General features: G+C 39.7%; 1 protein-coding gene and 1 long non-coding RNA gene across 6 annotated transcripts in view; one reads left to right on the top strand and one right to left on the bottom strand.

Annotated features, from left to right (window-relative positions):
* Nucleotides 1-26,002, top strand: part of LOC309634953 — a 738,917-nt gene that overhangs the window by 208,226 nt on the left and 504,689 nt on the right. The window lies entirely within an intron of this gene.
* Nucleotides 1-26,002, bottom strand: part of HIVEP2 (HIVEP zinc finger 2) — a 193,250-nt gene that overhangs the window by 84,032 nt on the left and 83,216 nt on the right. For 3 of the 5 annotated variants that reach the window (XM_082405420.1, XM_082405421.1, XM_082405423.1), the window contains one exon: nt 1,946-2,058. The exons of 1 other annotated variant lie outside the window; for it this stretch is intronic. The gene's annotated coding sequence lies outside the window, so the exon portion shown is untranslated. Of the gene's footprint in view, nt 1-1,945; nt 2,059-4,230; nt 4,315-26,002 lie in introns of all 5 variants that reach the window. One more of the 5 variants, XM_082405422.1, reaches the window with a different exon arrangement.

The raw sequence follows: 26,002 nt of genomic DNA, 5'->3' as shown, positions 1-26,002 counted from the left end.
AGGTGACTTAACCAAAGACACCCAGAATTCATAGTGAGATAAGCAAGAAGGCCAATGTCCATTCTCAGGAGGCACTTACAGAACAGTTTCCTAAACATTTAAATTAGGTCCCACCAATCGAAATTTAACTGTTAACACAATGGGGTACCTTGGGAATAACTGTAAAAGCCAATCCTTGTGAGTAGAAGGAAAATTAAATGTGGCAGACAAAGACATTTAAGTGAGTAGTTCAGAGTATCAATTTTCATCTTCTAACATCTATTATGACTACTGAAGAAATTAAGGCTTTGCTTTTGAAACTTTATCATTTCTCTTCATGATGGGTTTTTCAATCTAACTGCCTTATATCCCTCTAATTATCCAAAAAATGTTCCGAATGGCACCATGTGCCCATAACAATGGAAATTACTGGTCACAAATGAATCTTGGGTAATGAACCTCACAGGCCAAATGAAAAGATTCCCTGGGTTTCCACACTTGATATTTCTGCACTCACTGGATGCTCAAAAGCTACACTAACAAATCAAGTTCCAGGGAAGCAGCCTCAAGGAAGATTATTTTAGACAAAGCAAAGGCAGTTGTCAGCACTGTATAAACCATATGCGACAGTATCCCTGAAAAATCACCTGACCCCACCACATCTGAAGATGCCCAGAGGTAAAGCAGACACTACTAGTTTGGTTTGGAAGTCTGCTCCCCGAATGATTAGACACTTTCCTCTCTTATTTACCATCATTCATCAGATTTTTAAATACTTCTAGTTTATCCAGAGGGAAATTGAGTAACGAGATGCACAATTTAGAATCATGAATAAAATTTAGAATTTCAGAAACTAAAATCTTGTGACCTAGACTCGGAATACAAAATTTTTTCCAAATTTTCTGTGACTGTGTAAAGAGTTAATTAAAGCATGAGTTTGCCTGGATTAAAACAAAAATTACCAAACCCTAAAATCAGTATCATTTAGATTTCTGATGTCAAAAATCTGTTTGACAGAGCAGGCTTTACTACACTGACATTTTAACAGTAGCCAAAGTCCTGTTCCCACTAAATTCTGTCTTGGCAGTGCCAAGAATTTGCTAAAAGCCTAAACTCTTCCTGGTTAAGAATTCTCTACCTCAAGAGCGTTCCAAAGCAACACAGTGCAACAAGGAAGCTGGATTAAGCAAGTCCTTAAGATTTCTATTCTTATCACAGAAACTAAGCTTTCTGCAAAATGAGAATGGTTTAAAACAAGGAGGGTGGACTTCCCGGTGGCACAGTGGCTAGGAGTCCGCCTGCCAATGCAGGGGACACGGGTTCGAGCCCTGGTCCGGGAAGATCCCACATGCCGCGAAGTGGCTAAGCCCGTGCGCACAACTACTGAAGCCCGTGCGCCTAGAGCCCGTGCGCCTAGAGCCCGTGCTCCGCAACAAGAGAAGCCACTGCAATGAGAAGCCCACGCACCGCAACGAAGAGTAGCCCCCACTCGCCACAACTAGAGAAAGCCCACACGCAGCAATGAAGACCCAACGCAGCCAAAAACAGAAATAAAATAAGGAGGGTTACTAATTTACTCAATATATTCTTTATACCTTAGATTTGAATCTGATACTATACAGTACAATTACACATATCTCACTAAAAGTAAAATTCGATATTCTCACATTACCTCAAGATTACAACAAGCAAATAATCATTAGAACAGTAAATGAAGGGATCTGGTTTCAAACTGTAAATGACAACATTTTCTAATCTTCCCATTTTTCTAATCAGGATAGTTCCGCTGATGTGGTAAAGACTTATCAACATTTTCATTTAGATAGCATCCCAGACATCTTTCACAGGTTTTGAGGTCCTCAAGTTATTACTGTCAAAACTTCACATAAAGCTTAATATTTTGCTTGAGAGATCTTTCCAATAATTTTGAAATCAAACCACATAGAAAGTACTTGACTCAACTTACCCAGTGGTTAAATGTTAAAGAACTGGTAAAAGAGTGTCCCAAACAAATCAATTCACTTAATTTTTCAAGTAGATCTGATTACCATCGTCTTTTAAAAAATTCAAAGACTCCACCTAATGAAGAAAGAAAAAAAACACAACAAAGAATTGCATTTAAACCAGAGCAGCATTATATGATCTATACATTAATAACACAGAAATCAAAGCAAGATTATTATTATTATATCTTCTCCTAAGTTACTGTGCTACTTAAAACTATAAAACAACAAAAGCATCTGGCAACTAGATTAAATTTTCCAGTTTGGAAATAAAAAGAATGTTCAAGCATAGAAAAAGCAATAAAATAACAAAGTGCAAGAGCAGAAGAGTTTATTTTCAGTCCTGATTGGCATACGAAAGTGATGACTACATAATGTCAGTTAGGACATGTAAAATCAAAGATGAGGAAAAGATGCAACTGACTACTTTGGAATTCTATTCATTGGTTCTTATTAGTTTATTGATGCAATGAAAATGTGTAGGTTGCAGTTCTTTAAAACTGTTAAGCCCTAGGTACAGGCAATTTCTGTTGAGGAATATAAACTAATACCCAGACAGATCATTTGAAGAGAATTCACTAGCATAAATTTCCAAATCATTCTTAGAATGTTATACCTTGTCTCCCACAGAAAGTGTTTACTAAAGATCCATAAACAGCTTAATTACGGTTCATAAATAATATCAGTTAATTCTATTCATTTTACCAGTAGATGTACCTTTTCTGAAGCTCAAATATTAAATTGCTATCTTAGCTCCAAGAGAAAGTTTTAGAGAAGGAAAGCTATATCTCAACTGACAGAACCTAAGATAAATGGGATTCTGGGGGGCAGAGCAGAAGAGTGAGACCGAAAATTGGACAGCTTCCAGCTACTTCTGAATCAGGTCCCCCCAGGGTAGATTAAGTAATTTTAAAGTCCCTGGACATCAGACACAGCTATATTCCAGTGAAAGTTCAAAAACCTATTGCAAGGCCATAAATACATGATTTTTTACTATGCAATTTGGAATTAGCCACATATTGTCACTCCCCTAGTCTCACTACACATATTAGGAAAATTGACAGTTACTTCAGTTGTAAAAAAAAGGAGATTGAAATAGATTTGTTCCCACTATTTGAAGGTAGATGCTCCAACTAAACAAAACAACAAAAAAAAAAGTTCCTACCAATGGAGAAGACAAATAGCAATAATTATACTAAGTAGAAACCCATAGTAGTCATGGGAAATATGTTTTCACTTCCAAGACAACTAATGTCTAGATTCTAGTCTTGCTGCTATTCAAGAAATAGTTATCTAGGAAACTCATTTGGATATGGTCTCAAATGGCTTCTTCATTAACAATGATAAACAGCCATAATTATTATTCTAGGGTTCTTGCCATCAATATGACAAGACAAATGTCAAATGGTTTGGTTATTTTAATTACACTGGACCAACAAATATAGCACCTAAACAATGAGATGCAAAATGGTATATAATTTGCACGCTGAGTATCTAGAGCTGTGAAAATATTTTTTGGTACTTTTACAGGCCCTTTATGAAAGAGTTACAAAGGCGCTTTCAAATGATGTTGGGTAACTAACTTCCTATAATCTCTGGATTCTTACATGATGGTTTTGTGCTAGCATACTGTTTAAGTTAGTCACTTTCCAAGAAAAAGCTAGGGCACATCCCATCATGATGCAGAATGACTTGAAGATTCTTAAGAATCCTTTTCTCACTGATTTTTCCATGTATAATATGAAACTGACCTGTATAAGAGTCTAGATCTACAATCCCTCTTTGTGTCATTGTTCATTTTTTTGGTAAAGTACTTTTTTCTTCAATTATGTAGTTTTTGCCTCATTTCTTGCACCACTTCATGGCTAGCCACCAAGCCAATATCTTATTTAGGTTTTTCACCTACAATATAGCAAGTATGCTCTAGTTTCAAATCTAACTATGGTTATCTGAGTGGTCAGTGACTTCAAATCATTTAGGAATTTTTCAGCTGGCATGGGCACTTCCTACCAAGCTTCAAAAGCAATAAGTACAAAATATGTTAGTCACCTGTATGGATGTATCAGTTAAATGACCACCCTTAACTGACACGGAAGGTACAGATATGTTGCCTGTATGACAAGGGAGCCTCATGTGTACAAACCATGATACAACATTCCTTAGAAATGTTCATTTCCTTGGCAATGACTAACACCTGAGAGATGATGGCTGGTTCCCTATAATTCTTATACCATACAGTAGTACCTACCTAAAACAATTTTATAAGCTGATGAAAGCAGTTGAGTCTACTTCTCCTTGCCTTCAACTTGTTTTTGTTGCCTGCCTCACCACACTAGGAAAAAAGAAAAGCAAGACCAAAAAAAACCACTTCAGTCAGCGGTAGTTTGGCTCCATCAGAAAATCTAAATACATCTGAACTTTGTATTTCAGTCAGGTACATACTCTAAACAATGGAGTAATTTATCATTAGCTAATATTTGATCATGCTTGTCACCAATTGGTGTGTTTCAGTCATTTTTGTATAATAAATAGGTGTACCTACAATGCAGGATTAGAGTGACTTTCTCTGGCTGAATGGTTGGTTCCCCATGTAGTAGCCAGGAACCACGCTCCCTGAGCTGACCAGGCCATTCCCGGGAACACTTTAGCTGTCTGCTCTGTTGCAACAGTGAACACAGTAAATTAGCTCTTTTAGGAGCACGCAAAATTGCCCTTGAAAGGAGTAAATGACACCCTGGAGTAAGCTTGTGAACTGTAATGTCTTTATAGCCCTGGTACTTAAAGCTTAGCAGCCGTGGATCACCCTCCTTGTATTGAGGATGAGACTGAGGCCCAGAAGGTCACAGTCACTTGCCTCAGGTCACACAGCCGGAAGGCAGGTCTCCTGACTACTCTGCTACCATTTTCCCCTTTACATCACAGAGCGTCTTTGCCTCCCGTAGGCGAAAGTTCAATAACACTGAGCAGGAGTTTACTGAGTACCAACGACATTAAAGATGCTTCTCCGTTTAGGAGAGGAAGAAAGTGGGTGCAAAGTGAGTGAGAACAGACCCACAAATACCACAGGTGCCATACCACCCTCTTCAGCATAGTTAAAGTCAACTCACTTCTCTGCAAACTTAGTGAAAAACTGGCCAAGGAGAACAGGAGACTGAGAATACCTTAGACTCTTACACACCCAAAACGTCTGGGCATATTTTAGCAGAGCTCCAAAATAACAGTTAGAAAACAGTGTCCTAACGGTCAGTTAGTACAGCTGCCTTACTTAGTCATAAAGATTATTTTTCCTTATAAATACATAACAACATTGAAAACATTTTTAACCAGAGAAACACCCTTAATGCCATGACTCAAACACAATTATTTTCATTAAAAAAAATTTCTAATCTAGTATTTATTTGCTCCCCACGTAAGCATATTTTCACACAGATGCTCTCATAACACACATAATTAGGCATTCTATTTTTTTTCATTTAACACTTCATAAACCTATACTATATTGCCATGTAATTCACAAAGTTCTCATTTTTACCAGCCATATAATATTGCATAGAGTTAGCATGCTTACTTAGTCATTTCGTTAATCATTCCTATATGTGGGAGTATTTCAGATGTTCTCATTTATTTTTAACACTGGAAACACAACTTTCTCCTTAAAATACTAACAGAAATACAATTACTAAATCAAAGGGTATAAATATTTGTATGGACTTCATAAAAAGCCATATTGATGTCAAGAGATTGAAATTACCTATAAAGCCACCAGCAACATGAGCATTCTACTTTCACTAAACTTCCTCACCGTTGTATGTGATTAAATTTGTTTGGTGATTTACTTAATATAAAATGGTATTTTAGGATTGCTTTTTTATTTTAATGGTGATCATAGTCTCCTATTTTAAGATCATTTTATTGCTTCATCTTTAATATAAAATTTTACATTATTCTATTCACATAATTTGACTGTATTTAGGTCCTAATTTTTCTTATGAATTTAAATGGCCTTTTAATATATGTATACATTAAATTTTATACAAATTGTTCTTAAGTTTGTTTTTAGATACTAACCAGTTAATATGTCTGGTGTGCATTTGGATCCTCAGTGTGAGGTATATATTCAAAGATTTTTTGACCAAGCCCATTCTCCCACAATGCTGTTTACTAAACTTGCTACATTATGTTTTATGTGTATATTGTGTTATTATGGGTCCATTTCTGGGTTCCTCATTTTGTTACATTGATCTACATATTTAAAAGGGAATGTTTGTTCAGACCTAATAAATGTTATGTGATGGGCATTGTGCTATATAGTTTTCATGTGCATTATTACATGAACTTGTGTGTGTGTTAGGTGGTTTTAATTACTGTTATTTTTTTATAGTATGTTTGAATCCACAGTAGGTCTAGATTCTACTCCCTAGTCTCTTTTTTTTTCAAATATTCCTTAATATTTCCTTGTACGCACACATATACTTGAGAAATTCTCACCCATTTTCCCAGATTATATTATTTGATTAAGTGCATTTTCTACCCTCCATATTCAGCCATACCCAAACAATTCTCATCAGGAGTTTGAATAGAATTGTGTTGAATCGCATATATAAGCATCTTTCTAATATTCTGTTTTCCCATGTAAAGAAAACATAGTATATTATAATGCACCTCTACTTCTATTACATTTTAACTTTTATATTCAATAAACATTTACATTCTACAAGTCTCCTCCTTCTGTGTCTTTCCTCATTTCCATTTCACTTGCTTGGAAATACTTCATTCTCAAGTTCAGCTACTAAATTGTGTTAATTCCTCACAAGGTCCCCTGAATAATATCCGGCACATGTAGGTGAACACTGATTAAATGGAAGACAAGTATTTTAAGCCCTATCCTAAATAAAACATCTTAATTGCCTCAACGAAAATGAAATGAAGCTGTCTAAAAGGACAAAACCACCACAAAATAATAGCCCTGGCAACCACTTTATTTTCTTAGTGTATTTACAAGACAAAGCCCTGAGTTCATTTAAAACAAAGCTGAATGGCTGAGGTTACCTAATACCTTCTTTTCCCTCCATCTTGACCAATATCTCTTATTTCTGCTCTTCGTGAAATAGGTGTGTATTCACAGAGAAAGAAAAACCAACAGGGAATGTAAATGACTTAAAATTAAATATTTTAAATGTAAACTTGACTGAGATTAGTCTACATAATGTTATACATCATAATTAAATCCACGTTATCTTCCTTGATTTAATGGACCTAGATACTCTAAAAAGAAAAATCTCATATTTTATGAAATCTATGTGGTATATGAAGAATTGTAGACACTACGGTGAAAGGGAAGAGAAGGACAAATAGAAGGAATGGGAGGGGAAAAGCCAGGAATATCTATCAGTGTGAAGGTAGACAAATAAGGACAGGAGTCGTTTTCCATCCACACTTAGAAAGTCACACTTTGTGTCAAATTGAGTGAAAGCATGAATGATGTGCTTCTCCACTTCCCTGAAGAAAGAAACACGGAGAAAATGTGGCAAATATTTAATCTGAGCCTTGTTTCCTGAAAGACTGCAAGATGCCCACAAATTTTCTTTCCCAGAGTTCAAAATAGCAAGTTGAGTGGGTGTAAGCACTTCAAGTGCAAAAAAAAAGGTAACTAAGAAAAAGGAAATCATACTTTTTGCTCCTCAGTTTGAAATTTTAAAAGAGGCCATTTAAAGGGATTTTAAGGATTTGGATCTAGCGTTTGTCTTGAATCAGAACACAAATACGGTCCTGAATAGTTAAACAAGCCCTCTGGCCCTTTTAAATGGTACAGTTTCTATGTAAAGACCACATTTACAACCTCATTCTTACAGTAAGAGTGCGCAGTTTCCACCCTGTTACAATCAGATACCTAAATACAATGCTGGCAGAAAGTAAAAGTTAGTTGAAGGTTCATGGGATCTCTGCCATGCCCAGGGAGAAGGACCTTCCTCAATAGGGCAATGAAGACTTTACGATGCATATCAGTCACCAGGGGAGCTTGTTAAAATGTAGATTCTGATTCTACAGGTCTGGGTGGGGTCCAGCTTGGAGTTCCCAGGTGATGCTGACGCGCTCGACTGAGGTCCACACTTTGAGAAGCAAGATTCTGGTCTGTAACAATTGTTACTGACTGCCAGGCAACAGAAATAATAATCAACAACTAAGAATGTTTGCAAGGTACCTAACACTAGGCTGCTTGTTACAGGAGATAATAAAGTACATATGATTAGCCCTGAGCTAACCCATCAAAAATGATTTTTTTTAAAAATTAAGTGCTAAATGCTAAAATGTGCGCTAATGATTCTAAGAATAATAGGAATTGAAAACAGGAAGAGTTCAGTCAGGGCTAGAATAGTGGCAAGGGGCTTCAAAGAGCAGGTTGGACTTGGTCAGGCCCCAGGCTGGGGGGATGTGGATAGAGAAAGAGCAGGACCAGAAAAGGCAATTCTCGAAGGGAGCTATGCACCTGGAGTTCCAATAAGAGAAAATTACGTCACCTGCTTTGTGGCTGCAGACATCATCATTAGAAATGTTAACCAGAATTCACTTTTAACCAGGTGAAGGGAACTTCTGACCTTGTTTAAAATGTGTAGGTTTGGTGGGGCTTCCCTGGTGGCGCAGTGGTTAGGAATCTGCCTGTCGATGCAGGGGACACGGGTTCGAGCCCTGGTCTGGGAAGATCCCACATGCCGCGGAGCAACTGGGCCCGTGAGCCACAACTACTGAGCCTGCGCGTCTGGAGCCTGTGCTCCGCAACGGGAGAGGCCGCGACAGTGAGAGGCCCGCGAACCGCGATGAAGAGTGGCCCCTGCTTGCCACAACTAGAGAAAGCCCTCGCACAGAAACGAAGACCCAACACAGCCAAACATAAATAAATAAATTTATTAAAAAAAAGTGTAGGTTTGGGAATTACAATGCTGTTTGAGGACAGTAAAGCAACAGGCAATCTTGCTTTAGTCTTAAATTTTCTTCACCAGCAACATGAAGAGTTATTAATGACATTTGAAATGTTTAAGCCTGGTACCACAAAGTTACCATTTTTGTATACATATTTATGCAGTATATGCCTTTGATTAACTGATGTTTTTTAATGATTAATGATTTTAACAGCATTAGGATATAACTTTTCACTACAGTAGAATTAATAATTTTCTGTTATTCAGAGTGTTTGAATTCTACTTTTATTATAAAAATAAACACTTTTTTTCTCCTAGAAGATACTTTTGCATGGCACATACCCACACAACACCCCCGGCTCCAGCATTATTCTTCCCTTTCCTCCCACGCTGGCTGACAATGGGAAGAAAACACATCCAGAAACAGAATGAAACTATTAATGAATTATACCTTAGGGTTTTGGTTTTTTTTTTTTTAACCTCCTTAGAGAACTTTTCCCATCAACCCCCAGTATGTCGGATATATTGTCCAATGGATTCAACTGAAAAGGAACAGAGGATCGCAAGAGTCAATATAAACATGAGAATTCAAACTCCACACTTTTTTTACTAAAGGAAATTACAGGGCGATGAGGATACCTATAAGCTGCAGGAGGGAAGGGAGCATCTGAAAGAGAAACAGTACATTTTAGCATTCCCAAGGCAGGTCAACAATCTCACCAAGTTCCTGTTCTGTCTTTGGCACTGCCAACCTTATCACCTTATCGTAAACAACAAGAAATGCTACGTGAGCTACCTGCAAATATTACACTTCACATGAATGTTAAATGCCATGAATATGGTTTAACCACAACTACTGTCCCTTCTATGTTTCTGTCCTACAAAACTTCCCTGTGCTTGCTGGAAGATGGAATTTAGGTAATAGATTATGACAAAACTCTGCAAGTTCAAAGTCTTGAAACTTGAACATAAGATACATTCATCACTACAGCTGTGCTAAATGAGGCCCTGGTATTCAGGATGCACGGCTGGTTACCTACTCCCCCACTACTCTCCCCTATGCCCCACTAATCCACTCAGGCGAATCCCCATTAATGACAAGAAAAAGAGATTAATATGAGACTGCTAAATTAACTGTTACCCATGAATGGTTGCAAAATACTAAATAGAAGGCAAGCGGGCATGCCCTAATAAGACTGTGAAGTTTATCTTCTACAAATCTCTTCCCCTTTCTATTCTGAACCCTTTCAGGTGTCCTCCCCTGACTAGGTCATGGGATCCTTCAGGCTGCACTCCCCATCTACTGCAAAAAAGAGCTAATAATCTTTTTCATACTTGGCTGCCAAAAATGTAATACACTCTCATTAGGAAAAGAATTTACTTTATGAAAACAAACAAACAAAAAACTTGGAAGATTATAAAACTTAATACAAAGGAATAAATAATGGCTGGCAAAGAGGTATATTTGGGGAGTGGGTTTTACTAGGATAGAAGCAAGAAAGCCCCCCTCTGTGGGAGATGCTATTACTAATCCTATGCAGATCCAGGGCAAGGTACTGTGCCATCTAAACTACAATGAGATATGGTCTGCTTTCAGTTTTGTAAGGCCATTTCTATTTGAATCGAATTGGCCCTTCTGAAGACGGTTCACCAATGAGAACTATTCTCTCTCTTTCTCTCTCTCTCCCCCCTCCCCCCTCCCTTTGGCTTGGATCTGGCCTTTTGGTTAGTCATAAGACATAGCCCCATTTTTTCTTCTCTGGTATCTCTCCTTGTAATCCTCTGTGTTTATGCATCCACCTACTTTTAGAATTACCCACAGATATTACCAGAAGTTTTAAGAGTTAAATTTACAATGGCACCGACTTCTTACTGCAAGCCTGGAACCATGGTGGAAATAGGTTCAGTGAAGAGAGATTTCCCAGAGCCAGAACTGATGTCCTCACTAACCGGGCTGCCAGGCCTAGATCAAATGAAGGTCGATTCACGGTCCCCAGAGGAAGCTGTTCAACTCGTCGGGTCGGTTCCCCTGAGCCCTGCCAAGGAGGCCCTTCAGACTGACAGCCGACCTGGCAGAGCTGGTGTCTTCCCCCAGGCAGAGAGGCCCTCCCCCAGGACAGGCACCAAAAGCCAGCAGAGCGAGCTGAGCGGCTGGGGGCAGCCACTTGTGGTGACACAAAGGCAGCTCTCTCTGCCTCGGGGGGGTTAGAAACCCCTGATGATGACTTGGGCTGTCGAAATGTATACTGCGAGACAGGACATCCCTTCTGGCCTTGTGGGTGAGTGAAGCCCAGGCCCGGGCAGCAACAAAAGCCTGGCCCGAGGACAGCCTGCTCCTCACATCAAAGCCGGAGGCCCTGGGAGGCTGGCGAGCAGCCAGAGACGCAAAGAGCGGCAGGGGGGTGTGTTGCCTTAGGATAATAGCAAACTGGGACAGGGTAGCGTCTGTGAATTCCAAGCACTGGGGAGGTCTGCTCAGAGATTTTACCCTCTCCTGTCAGGGATGTGATTTAATTTCCTTTGAAGAAAAAAAAGAAAGAAAGAAAGAAAGAACAGCAAAGAACATACATTCCCAAACCTTCTGTCTGCAAAAGCAGACACCACAATGCAAGTGAATGCACTCTGGTCCTTTTCAGCTTGCAGCCACTGTCTCAAACAATAGGGCTAAGTGAGACGTGACATTCTCCCGTCCATCTTAATAGGGCATTAAGTCTAAGGGGTAATTAAGATCATTTAAATGCAAACATCACTGTTCCATTGCTAATATCCTCCCAGATATTTCCCATCAATTCTGTTTAATTAGAGAAGCACTGCATGTTAATTATAACCTGACAGTTTTATTTATTTGACAGGACACAGCATAGAGTCTCATTTTGAGTAACAAGAACTTACTTTCGGTGAGGCATCGAACTCTGTCATAAAGATGACTCAGCTTTTGGACCCAGAATGTTCTACCTGGAAAAGTTTACCCTACTTGCTCAACAGAAATGGGAGTTCATTCAGGAATTAATTATCTTCTCTCCTCCCCACTTTATTGTATAGTTTTTTGCATAGAAACATACAAAAAACAAAGTAAGAAAGAAAAATCTGTAAGAGAGTAAAAGAAAAATTAATCAACCACTCTCCCTTCTGTAATCTTAAAATGTGATTCCTCAGGACCAGGATAAATGTTGTGAATGAACCGAAGCCCTTTCAAGGAAGCAAGCATCACAGGGAAACATGGCACACGTAGGCCACTGGAGTGACTGGGTGCCGTCGTGAGAACCCACACTGCATAAACACTGCTTAGAACAGAAAGGGCCCTGTGAGCTTTCCTTTCCGAGGAAATGAATATGAGTTGAGGTCACTCAGCTCTAATCCACCCAGGACGTCAGGGTTATCCTTCCAGCCGCACATGCTCCCTTTAGGCGGCAGGTTGTCATAGCCCAGCTAGTCATCCCTAGTGGCATGCTGGGGGCAGAATAACTTCCAACTCCTTACTAATCCGGTGTGGGGAAGGCCAAGGTACAGAGTTTTACTTGATTGCATAAAATGTAGAGTTATTTTCAGCTTCTGAATCATCGTTCTGGCTCTTTTACCAGTCCGAAAGCCATAGTACAACCCTTTAAAAATATCTTTTCTATTCAATTTTAACTTATTTGAACATAAGCAAAGTTAATCCTGCAGAATTTCAAAAAGATGAAACCGTGAAATGGAAGGGAAAAAAAAAGATCAAAAAGAGTTTTACAAATATTTGCAATTTAAAATGGTCACCACTGCTATTCCGTTTTCTTCAAACTCAATATAAAAACCCTGGACAATTAACACTTAGCAGGACTTCGGTGCCTGAGGACACAAATCAATTTTGTTTTAGTTACACTTCTAAGACTTTGAAGAGAAACATTAAATAATGGAAGTTCCAAAAAACTGCTAACTGTTATAGGAAGAACCTTAGCTATTTCTGAAATAATTCCACTGGGATTTGTTCTGGATATTATAAAAACAGGATGTTGTGTTTGTTGTTCCTCATAAAAGACTACGAAGCCAGTATAAGGCTACAAAATACAACAAAAAGACAAATCTATGTGCAGTATTAAAAAAACCAGATGGAATTTTTATTCATGTATTTAAAATTTTTGCTCAATGTGGGATGACCTCTGGAGACATATTTCTTGTTTTTATGAATGCCAAAAGGGAAATAGTTACATAACATAATTCTGCAGTGGTCCAGTATCACAGTGCAGAGAACTTAATCTTAAATACAGGACGTTCAGAGATGAGTCTTCACTGCTAAGACCTCTTATTAACATGGATTAATCCATTAATATTATACCTGTTCCATTTAGTTAGAAGCTGATCCCAACAACATAAAGATTCCAATAAGAAACTTTTTTTTTAATACTCCTTCAATGCAATGTGATGAAGCTACTCTTACCAAAGGATAATATTAGTGGATTTAGAGATGATTTTAAATGGGTGTGACTAGCCCACCCAGATACACAATTTTATCTGTGCGTATGGGGGCAGGGAGGGAGGATGGAGCAGGGGTTAGCACTCTGTAAGTTAAACCGTGATTTTTCACTACTTTCTGCCTAAGTAACCAGAAGCCTATATATCATCCCCGTATCCTGACCCACATAGCCCCATTTGGGAATGAAGAGTAAGTGGAGAGGAAGTGCATCTAGGAAAAAATTACACCTAAATGTTCTCCCAGCAGATAGTTGAGCTCTGCTCTGCGCATTCAGATGCTTTTTGAAATAGCTGGGAAAACCACTCAAAAAACTACACCTGCTACCAGGACTCCATGAATGAGTCTCCATTCAAACCAAGTGCAAGTACCGGGTCGACCATGAGTCTAGGAAGGAAATATAGGCTTCTCTTCCCTTCTGAAGTCCTAGGAGCTACATCTAATCAACAAAGGTTTCATTTTCTATAAAACTATTAGAAAATACCTTTTTAATACCCAATCACTTACAAACGTTTCTGCCTGGTGAAATAAAAATTTTGTTTCCTATTTCAATATCTATAATTTGCAGTTTCTGTCACCTGTTAACATATTCAGCAATCATTTTCCAAGTACCTATCCCACACCAGGCACTGTGCTGCATCCGAAGGCACACAAATGTGTTTTCTGATCTCAACGAATACCTGGCTTGCAGGTAGCATGAAAAGTGCTGTAGTACAAGTTATAATAAGGCCCACAGGAGAGTGAGGTGTACGGATCAAGGAAGGGCTGAGAATGGAGACACTTGAAATGGACCTGGAGTAATCAGCAGAAGCTTGTCAGGTAAACAAGGAGAAAACCAAGTTTGAGAGGAAATAGAGTATATTCCGTTTTATAACAAACTAGGTTTGAGGTGCCTTAAGAATATTCAGATAGAAATGTCCAAGCAGACAGCGGGACATATAGATATAAAACCCACAAGAGGGCTTCCCTGGTGGTGCAGTGGTTAAGAATCCGCCTGCCAATGCAGGGGACACGGTGTTCGAGCCCTGGTCCGGGAGATCCCACATGCCGCGGAGCAACTAAGCAGGTGCGCCACAACTACTGAGCCTGCGCTCTGGAGCCCACGAGCCACAGCTGCTGAGCTCAAGTGCCACAACTACTGAAGCTCGCACGTCTAGAGGCTGTGCTCCGCGACAAGAGAAGCCACCAAAATGAAAAGCCTGCGCACTGCAGCAAAGAGTGGCCCCGCTCGCCGCCAACTAGAGAAAGCCCACATGCAACAATGAAGACCCGATGCAGCCCAAAATAAATAAATAAATAAATAAAATTTATTTTAAAAAAAAAAAACAAAAAACCCACAAGAATATGCGAGCTGAAAACCCAGTTTAGAAGACCACTAGCATCATTGGCATCTAGGGTGATACTTGAAACAATGGGCCTTGTCAACGGTTTGGGAAGCTACAGAGAGAAGAGGCATAAGGGCTGCATTTTGGGGAAAGCCACAAAGACTGAGGAGTGTGGGAAGGGGCTGAGAACAGAGGTGGGTACCAGGTCACAGCATCACACAGCCAAGTGGAGAAAAAAATCAAATGATAAACAGTGTCAAATATAAATCAAAAATAGGTAAAAAAGGCAAAGACCTAAAAGATTTCACTGAATTTCAAAATTAAGAGGTTACTGAGATTCCTTTCTAAAGCAGGTGGCCAAAACCGTGATGCAGTTGATACGATACGATAGATAACGTATGAGCTAGAAAAGCCATTAAGATTATTGGTTTCAGTTTGCTTGTTTGTTTACTTCCAAAATGGAAGATATTTGACCCTGTTTAATTTTTGAAGTTGGGAGACCTTTCAAAAGCTATAGTCCTGGAAAAAAAAAGTGTTCTAACAAGATTATATTTTAGCCACAGTGGAGAGACATAATTAAAACTTGACCACGTTAAAGTAAAATTTCAAATTCTCAACAATTAACTAACTACTAATATTGATTTATTGATTTGGGGAACCAAAAGGAATCAGCAAGAAATCACACAAAACTGGAGAAATCTTAAAAGTAAAACTACTAAAAGGCAAAAAGGTGAACTTTAATCATAGGATTTTCAAGCTGAACAAAACTTTACAGATGATCCACTTAAATCCCTTATTTTAAAACAGATTTTAACTCCATGCACTAATAACAACTTCCACCGGGAAATATCAAAACCAAATTTAAACTGTGCAAGATGAAAGAAATTGCTCATGACAAAGAGGAGGCAATTCCTAAACCTGGCAATTACAAGTTCCCGGTGATGTACCAGGAAGATTTCTGAAGAGCCCCCTAAAAGGTCCACTGACATCCCACACGCTTGGTACCTCATGACTAACTCATCCCGCTCAGTCTGGGGTCATGCCCCTCAGTGATCCCCACCCTGAAAGTTATGACATGAAAAAGAAGTCCTAAAAAGAGTAGACAAGAAATTTTACCAAGGTAAACATATTAATGTTCATGTGATGGTTTGTGTTGCATGATTATAACTGAAAACCCAGTTTCATTTATGTGATGAAAAATTCAGGAAAAAAGAGTTTCTTTAGAACTTTGAAAATGATTTATAAAGTCAGTTTCTGGGAAACATAAAAATAATAGAAGCACTTTTGTACTTCTTTTATAAGTTTAATTTATAGGTTTCCAACTCCCTTGGTCTTTATGTTTTAAATAAGAGTTGAGAAAAAAAAAAAAAATCACCCAGAGGAAGCATCTTTATCAGGCCTGAAATAAATAAGGCCTGGTAATAGGATTTTGGTTCCCAGCCAAGAGTGGGATCCACCTGCCCTCGGTCTGGCAAGATTTAGGGTTGTGATTCTTTCATATGGAGGCCCACACATGTAAAACAAGCATTATCTTATCTCTTTATAAGATGTAGCAGATAGTTTTGGCAGCCTTGACTCTGTTTAGACTCTGACTTCCATAAAAAGGAAGCTTAAAAGTTTGGGCTTACTACTGAAAACCTTAAGAAAATGAAAGATCTAGAAATAGTAATGGAGTTTGAAATAATCATCACATAGAATGATATAAACAATCAACATTTACTGAGTCCTTGTGTTCCAGCAATGTACTAAGTGATTTATGTGTATTTTCTCATTAAATCTTTTATGAGGCAGGTACCATTACTATCTCCCTTAGAGAGGACTTAAGGCCCCAAGAGTTTAAGAAACTTGTCCATGGCCTCACAGTAAGTGCTGAAAATGGCTTTCTAATCCAGTGAGCCTGACTCTAAACCAATGCTCTTGAAAAGATACACATAGTGGCAATATAAAAAGATTCTCGAGTTGAAGAAATCCAAGTACCCTGTAGTTACTTGCACTCAATTTTCAGTTCTACTCATGATTTTGATCTGGCAAATGGACCATCAGTGCCAAACCAAAGAAAGTTTAATATACTGAACCATTCCTGATTACTCACTATCTATGTTGGTACTACTGAACCACATGGCAACAGAGTTTTGGGTGGGTCAACCAGGTCTTTATACGACGACGAGGGAAGGCTTTCATGCTTAGAATGAAGGTCATTGCTCTAAGTTTGGCAACAAAATCAAAATCTTTCTTATACAGCTCAAGATTATTCTTTTACCCTGATCATTGTCCTAATTTACTCTGGCACTAAAAAGTGTTTATTACTATAAACTAAGACTAAAATTGATGGGTTTAGAGGACTTTATATGCCCATGTTCCACTAGATTAATTTTGGAGGGCATGCCATGCTCTCCTTCTCTAGAAAACACAATATTTCTTTGTTCTTAAAAAAAGCCAAAAATTTCCAAAAAGGAAACAAAACTTCACTACATGACATTCTTTTCAATCTTGTTTTAACTTCATTATTGGAAAATTTCTATATTTTATTTTTCTATTAAAAAAAAGCACTATGCTTTTCTTATATAATGTTCATGATGAATTTTTTCCCCTCATTTATTCAATTATTCACTCAACAAAAAACTGTGTACTCCCAAAGCCATGGCTCTTGTCCTCATGGAACTTAGGGGCTAGTGATGGACGGACATTGAAAACAGATTGTTACTGTGTAAATTCCAAACAAAAGGCATGCTGTGTAATCAGAAAGCTATGTAATAGTATTTGAGTAAGGCAACTCTTTTCTAAATGTTCACTATTTAAAAGTTGGGGTCTAAGCATTCCTCCTGTCATGATCTGAAGCCTCAAATTTAGAGGTGATTAAAACAGACACATGTCAAATCCACCACAACTATACTTTTTTCAAAACTTCTAGATGTTCCAGGATACCCTGAAAATCTAATTTGAAAGTCATCAGTATAGGTGTTCTAGAAACTTCCCCAAAGAAGTCATTGGCTACCATTCTTATATTCTAGTTTGCATAGATTTATCACTCAGTCTAACATGTTAATGTGTGCAACTTGACAAATTTAGAGGGAAAGGGAAAAAAAACCATAGGATTATCAGAATTGGAAGACCCTTTCAAGTCTTGGAGTAGCCTTCTTTTCCGTTGGATGTTTCTAGTCTAAAATGAAAAGCATTCCTATCTTTGACAAATTTGATGTAAATATTTGTGATTTGATGTAGAAACAAAGAGTAAGGTAATTTTTTGTACTTATCTTTTAATTAATCCAAACTCTCCTTAGTTTAATTGCACACTTGCACAACATATATCTTTCTCTTACTATTTCTAGACCTGCTAAGATTCCAGTTGTTTTCTTATTGATTTCCTTCATTTAGTATCTCAACCCATAGATTAAGGTGTTCTTCTCTTCCTCTTTTGGCAAACTCTGGCAGCCTAAGTTCACTTGGCAGAGATTATACACACAAGCATGTCCAAATGGAATCCAAGGAGATTGCCAGATGCCTATTTTTTCCACATCAGAGAAGCAAACCGTAGCTGGTCCAGCTCGTCTGCCTGCCAAGTCTGGGACTTAGGGTAAGAAGGTTCAGTCCCAATGGAAGGGAGAGAGTCTGAGCTGCCTATCTGAGGGTCTCTTTGTGGTTTGGGGGAAGAACTTGCTTGAAACAGGTGCAAGCTGGACTACTACATCTCATCTGCCAGCCTGCCAAAGTGGTTCCCACTTAACGTAAGTTGTGTTCTAAAAGTTTGCTTTTAAACCTACTATTTGAAATTTGGAATGTGTCCCTCTGGAACCAGTGTCACAAATAGTGGTTGGCATTCCAGGCTAGCCTTCAAAAGTTTATATAACCTGATTGAGAATTAGCCTAAGTCAATGTAATAAGTGGACTCTGGGGCCTACTCACCTTATACGGCATAGCTTCTATTAGAAAAAAATAGTCACACTGAGGACTGGCGTCCATAGGATACGAAACTCCTCACCGTTCCCTACACGGGCCATAAAAATCTAGGTAAAATTCTAATAAGTAAATAACGAAGTAAGAATAGCAAGACGCTTTCCCCAGGATCGGAGTGATGGGTCAGCGTCATCAGCTGGAAGATCCCAGTGGCTCTAGGCTTTTGCCGAGGCAGCAGTGGTGGACCAGTCCCTGGTGGCAACAGACAGACATGGCAGAAGAGTGGAAGAGAAAGTGAATCGGAAGCTAGGGCAGTCCTGAAAAGGGAGCGTCCTACAGTAGAGGGCGGCGGGCGGGAGGAAGAGAAAGGGAATTCCTGCCACAAGCCAGCAGGGGAAATCCCCGGTTTAGGTTGCTATTCACTGACTAGGAATGTTCATTATTTAGTAATTTAACCCTCCCAATCCTTACTTCTGACTCTGGCTTCTTAGAGTCAAGCTGTATGTTGTTAACGACAATCTGCTTCAGTCTGGTTGATGCGCCATCCTACCAAGATAGACTGTTAGCCTACAGTGGGTTCACAACCAGGGTGATTTTGACCCCCCAAGGGACGCGGGGCCACGTCTGGGGTTATTTCTAGTTGTTATGACCAGGGCGGAGGTGCTATTGTCATCTAGTGGGTAGAAGCCAGGGATGCTGGAAAATATCCTACAATGCACAGGACAGCCCTCTACAGCAAAGAATTACCCATCCCCTAATGTTAATGGCACCAAAGTTGAGAAACCCTCTAACCTTTGTACTGCAGTAACTTTCTGTTACCTGTGAACCGTGCTCCTGATGTGTTTAAGCAAGTGATTATGACACAAACACTCAGACTGCACTGTGAAGGTCATGCTCAACTAAGAGAAATTCTGCAAACAACCAACAGCACTATTCAGCGTTACAAAGAATGACATTTGTTTTTTCATTGATGTAATTAAAGCAGGAGAGCCAGACTTCGAGAGGATGGCAGAAAGGGTATGGCACGAACTTGGTATATCACCTGGATCACACGGCAGCTTTCTAGAGCAGCATACTGTGCAAGCTCCTATGTGAAGGTAAACCCTGCCACCAAGGCCACATCCTGTTTCTTAAGCATTTCCATAAACAGCAGCCGTATCCTTCCCCTAGCATCCAATGACAACCGAGGCACGTCAGCTAGTTCCTGAAATGCTCACAGCTCACTAGTATTAAAGTAACCATCTCCCCCAGGAAAAGCCTTACCGTGCTGTCTGTGTGAAAAAGAATGAAAACAGAGCCACTAACCAGGGCACAAAGAGTTCCACGACCCTGGCAAGGAACGTAACCTCTTTCTGGCCCTCTCTTCAACTAAGAAGAGAAAGAGTGTGACTTAGTCATCTCCAACCTCCCTGTCGAGTCTCACCACCATGATGGTTTTCTTCCCAGATGGTAATGAGAGGCGGGGCTGCTCCAAAGAGAGTAGGTAAAGTCCCTTTGTGAAGCCCTCCACAGCGAAGGCTCCACTGGGTGGGGGGGTGCCTGGGAGCACAGCACAAAGTCCCCGCAGTCCCCGCAAGAGAAACCTCCCGGCCCCAAGCTTGACACAGCGAGTCTCCATTTCGCTTCGGGCTATACTAGGAGTGATGACAGCAAGACATCAAGGGACAATCTCCATGTGCGCACCTCAGGAAAGGGCTGATCATCACACACTGGCCTCGTCAGCCACAGCCTCCTGCACAAACAGGCATCACCTCCCAGCACCACCTTCTCATTCGGAAGGACAGGAAAAGAGTACAGTGTGTTTTTAACTATGTCTTTGTCGTAACAATTGCCAAGGAAAACAAAATGGGAGGGCAACAACAATAGGAATTGGAGGACCCTTTAGTAGTTAACAAACACATACTTTAATAACCCTTTGGTAGAGACCCAAATTAGTTCTGGGGAACCGCTCAGCATTGCTGCATGATCTACTGGGATTGTTTTCATTCATTGCTCTACTGAAGGAGTGGATATGGTTTCCCCCAGTCTCCCCACTGAGATTTCTACTCTGTGTTTTTTCTGTTCATATGCTTAGTGGGGCTATTTAAAAGTAATAATGTCAATGACAGCCTCAGGCTCTACCAAGTCTGAAAAGTAGATTATATTTCTAGTCCTCAAGATTTAAAAAATCTGAATATGAAAACATATTAAAAATAAACCGGGCTTCCCTGGTGGCACAGTGGTTGAGAATCTGCCTGCCAATGCAGGGCACACGGGTTCGAGCCCTGGTCTGGGAAGATCCCACATGCCACGGAGCGACTAGGCCCGTGAGCCACAACTACTGAGCCTGTGCGTCTGGAGCCTGTGCTCCGCAACAAGAGAGGCCGCGATAGTGAGAGGCCCGCGCACCGCGATGAAGAGTGGCCCCCGCTTGCCGCAACTAGAGAAAACCCTCGCACAGAAACGAAGACCCAACACAGTCAAAAATAAATAAATCAATTAATTAAAAAAATAAAAATAAAAATAAAATAATAAACCATGCTAGAGAAGAAGGGAAAGTAATAAAAAGCCATTTTTTCTGCCATTTCAACATTATCACACATTCCCAGGGCTGTTTTCCCAGCTAAAAACCAGTATTTTAATGTGTTTGAAATAGGAGGCATTCTGATAAAACACGTTTGTTTGCTGGGTTCATTTATTATTTTGTTTTTCTCAGTAAGAGCTGGTACTTTTTTTTTTTTTAAGTTTTTGTTTTGTTTACTCTCATTTGTTAAACTGATAATACATGGTACAAAATTAAAAATATATAGAAGAGTATTTGATAAAGTGTCTTCCCTCTCCCATTCCCCAGGCACCCATCTTTCCTTTTCAGAGCTACTCAGTGTTGCTTGTTCTTGCATATCTTTACAGAGATTTTTAAAACACTTTATCGAAGTATAATTTACATACCATAAAATACATCCATTTTAAGTACACAATTCAATTATTTTTAGTAAATTTACAGAGCTGTGCAATCATCACCACAATCCAGTTTGAGAACACTTGTGTTACCCAGAAAAGTCCCTTATACCTGTTTGCAATCAATCCACATTCCCAGCCCCAGACAACCTCCAATCTGCCTTTTTCCTTTTCTGCACGTTTCATGTAAACAGAATTATATAATATCTAGTCTTTTGCATCTAGCTTCTTAGCATGATGTTTTCAAGATTCATCCTTGTTATAGTATGCATCAGTACTCCTTTTTATTGCTGGTTAGTATTCCATTGTATGGCTCTACCACATTTTGTTTATCCAGTTGCCAGTTGTTGGACATTTGGATTGTTTGATTTTTTTTTTTTCAGATAACGTCACTCATGCTGCTATGAACATATCTGAAAAAGTTTTTGTGTGGACATATGTTTTCGTTTCTTCTGCATATATATGTAGGACTCGAATTGCTGGGTCATATGGTAAGTTTATGTTTAGCTTTTAAGAAAATGCCAAAGTGCAAGCCCCACATCTCTAATTCCACATTTAAAACATCTGTCATCTGCATTTGAGAGTACTTGACAACCATTGTCTCCTTACTTTTGGCCACATGCTGGTGAGGGGGAAATGGCAGGTACTCCCATCCCATTTCACTAGGAAGCAGGTTGCAAATGGTTAAAAATAGGGTGACCTTCATGCCCCCCGGTCCACCTACTGCTCCCCAGGCTGCCCCTAGAGAAAGGAGGGAAAAGAATCTCCCTTGAGTCCTGTTACTGCCACCAAGAGACTAAAGTGTTGGTATACAGTACTTTTGTAGTGAAACAAAAAGGCAGATGCAAGGAGTTGACTTCCCTTTCATTGCAAATAACTCTAACATGACCAACATGCTACAAAAATCAATAGCAGTAACGATTGCCCTTTTGGAGCAGACTGGGCAGTCAGCTGGACAGGGGGCATTGCTTAGCCCAGGCACACCACCTGGATCAAGCACTGCAAACAAGTTTCACCAGCGAGAAGCATAATTTACTTATTAAAGAGATAACTGTAAAGTCTGATGCAAACAGACAAGCGTAAATCCTTCAACGCACAGACCAAATGCTTGGCTTGGCGACCATAAAATGCAATAAGCAATCAAATCTAGGTTCTATTACTCAACCCCTTTTTATCCTTTAAAAGATGACATCTCCACATGCACAAAGAAATGGCCTACAAGGGAGTGCTCTGGTTTAGAGGGGCTCCCCAATAACACTGAACCCACACAGGAAGTTGAGGGGAAACCTCAGTGACTAGTGTGTACTAACCTGGTCTTCCGTATACGAATAAGTGCAGATAAAGGGAACTGCTCTTTTTCAATTTGGTTCTAAAGCATTTTACCTTATTCAAAAGAACACAGAACTAATCAATAATTGCCCAAACAATCCCTTCTGTAATCATTTTTCCTATTTCACAAATGCAGCAGTAAGGGCACATTTGTGAGATTCTGAGAGCAAGAGACAACATCTCTATGACTTCAACAATTTTACTTTTTAAATCATATTTAATTGCCACCAACCAGCAAATATAAGCAAAAAATAAAGAGGTCTGAAACATTGTTAGAAAGTAGAGCTTGAGTTAATGAGCAAATTAGAAAAAATATTATGTCACTTGCCATCAAATGTTGTTTGGCAACTTTAAAAAAATCCAAATAAAGAGAGAATTCAAACCGTCCATCTACAATAAGCTATTGTATGGTTCACAGGTCTGGGTCATTCACAACTCCTGGAAATAGCTGCATGGTGGTCAAACACTCTTATTTTCTGTGTTTTCACGGGCTTTCAGGACTTGTGCAAATTGTTTTCCAAGCACCATCCGGCCATAATAACCAGGTTACTACTGATAATTATGCTTGCCTCTCTATAGGTTTGTCAGCTGAAGAAATCCACAGACAGCTGTCATAATGAGCAGAAATCTACTTCTGGCACAGCTGCACTGACCACAATGCATTAGAAAAACAACCCTCTCTGCAATAACCAGTTCTGGGCATTGCTGGTTAAAAAAGACTAGTTTCCTGTTTTTCTCAAAAACTTCAGAGTGTGGGTATTGCTATTTTTTACCCCACCCACACCTTTTCTCTTTAATTGTTGAAGATTCCGTACTGTAAACACCTAATCATGGCATTTTTTTTTTTTTATATTATAGCTCCAGGTTTAATTTTAGGTCAGATTCATCCTTTCCAAGCCAGGGCCTTCCCTGTGCCAAGACCCAAGGGTGGGAGGAGGAGCTGAGGCATAGGGTCAGGACCTAGGGAGGAAGGGGGGGCACCCTTCTGGAAAGGGGATCTCAGCCTGGGCTTGGGCAACACTCCAACTCCACGGCCGTGCCCAGGACCGGGAGCCGGCCAATGGCACCTCCAGGTTGGCCGAAGCCTAGGTATGAAACCTGGTGGCCCACACATGGTATAAAGCATCAAATGCCCTGCCTGATATATTATCCCATTTATAATAAGCTATCCCTCTTCCTCACTTTAAAATGTTCATTCCTTTCTTTCAAGGGGACATGTAAATATATGTATGCAGCCCACACTATTACAAGGGCAGCTTTTCCTTCTGCCGGAATGGTCAGGTCCCTGCTCCAATGTCATCTGCCCCCATACCTTTTCCTCTCCCTACCTAAATCACACACACACACACACACACACACACACACACACACACACACACACATACACACAAAGCATATGTGCTAGGAAGGTTGATATATATCTGTCCCCCACACTAGGATAGAAACTTCTCAAGAGAGGCAGTATTGTTTTGTTTACTCCCTGTAGCCTGGACACCTTAAGCAGTGCCTAGAAAACAGCAAGTGATTGATTAATATCAGAATGAATGCCTCTTTCCCTCCACTGTTATTCACAACCTCCCGCCTTCTGTGCCGGCCTCTGTGGAAACCCTCACCTACTGCACTGAGTTCGTTAATATCTGCCTTTCTTCTAAACCCAGAGCTTCTGGAGGTGGAAACTCTGCTGAGCACCTAGCACATACCAGGTGCTCAAAACAACATCTGCTGAGTGTTGTTAAATGAATCACTTGTGATCGCCTACTTTGGGGCCAGGGACCATGTAGACAGTGTAGAAATATAAAAAGGAGTAAAACACAGATTTCTGTCTGTATTTTTCTTCTTTTATTGATACTGTAACTTTTGGTCACTACTAGAGAAGTCTGCGGCATTTTCTCAGCCAACGACATCCTCTCAGAGGCAAAGCAATAAGACTTAAATCCACGTAAACTTGTCCAAACAAAGACCAGAGAAAGAATTTTTTTAAAGGAAGTTGGAAATAAAATATTTATTGCTGTCCCGCTAAGCAAGAAGTTGAGGTAATATCCTTTGAAAGTCACTGAAAGGGAAGGATTCCAACCAGAATCAAAATCTTCATTTGGGTTACACTTCACAACAGGGAAAGTGTAAACACTTCCCCCCTTCCTACAAGTTCTCCTTTTAAAAGGCAGAAATCAACAAAGAAAATAGAGATCCTCTCAGACCTGAACTGTAACATGGATAAGAAAAACTCTGAGTCACAATTATGCTTAAATGTACATGTGTTCCCTTCACATGATTCCCACTAATATTAAGAAGAACAAGAGGATAAAAACTTAAAGGAGCTCCTAATGTGAGAGAAATAAACTCACAGTACTCATCATCTGTTTCAAGATTTTTTTTCATTACTTATATGTTCACTCCTATTATAAAGTTCCACAAGCTATCTGTTACTGTCACTACTGGCCCTGGTAGAAGGCCTTATTCCTAACAAATGTTGCAACTTGTCTGAGTAATAAATAGACTTCTTAAAATGAGGTAAATACTCTTTAATTTCTAGGTGCTTCATTAAACTATGGAAAAAATAAAAGAGAAAGAGAAGTTAAAATTCAACCATCATTTCATAGAAGACTTGGATCAATTTTCAAGGAAGTTAAAAATCTACTTAGAGAGTACATGCATCAGATAACTGGAAAACACCTCAACAGAGTCACTAACAACAAGTGACAAATGAAGGCAGCACAAGCAGCATATGCAAATGCTGAAGTGCATTCACAAAGACAAATGTTGGCTAGAATAACAAAGCCTCTTTGCTTCTATATGTTTGGAAATAAACATGATCACTGTTGTATTTTATTAGGAAGCAGCAAAGTCTTTCCCTGTTCATTGACAGATCAATTAGAATGGCCTTCCCCAGTAGTAATACTCACATGATTGATCTATAGAAGCAATTTGCTAATAATGGTGAGCTCTAACAAATGTATACTACTGGGCTTCCCTGGAGGCACAGTGGTTGAGAATCTGCCTGCCAATGCAGGGGACACGGGTTCGAGCCCTGGTCTGGAAAACTCCCACATGCCGCGGAGCAACTGGGCCCGTGAGCCACAACTACTGAGCCTGCGCGTCTGGAGCCTGTGCTCCGCAACAAGAGAGGCTGCGACAGTGAGAGGCCCGCGCACCGCGATGAAGAGTGGTCCC

Source organism: Balaenoptera borealis (assembly GCF_965194805.1).
Source record: "Balaenoptera borealis genome assembly, chromosome: 9".
NCBI classification, from domain to species: Eukaryota; Metazoa; Chordata; class Mammalia; order Artiodactyla; family Balaenopteridae; genus Balaenoptera; species Balaenoptera borealis.
The sequence above is the reverse complement of the archived record's forward strand: the minus strand, read 5'-3'. Positions and strand labels throughout refer to the sequence as shown.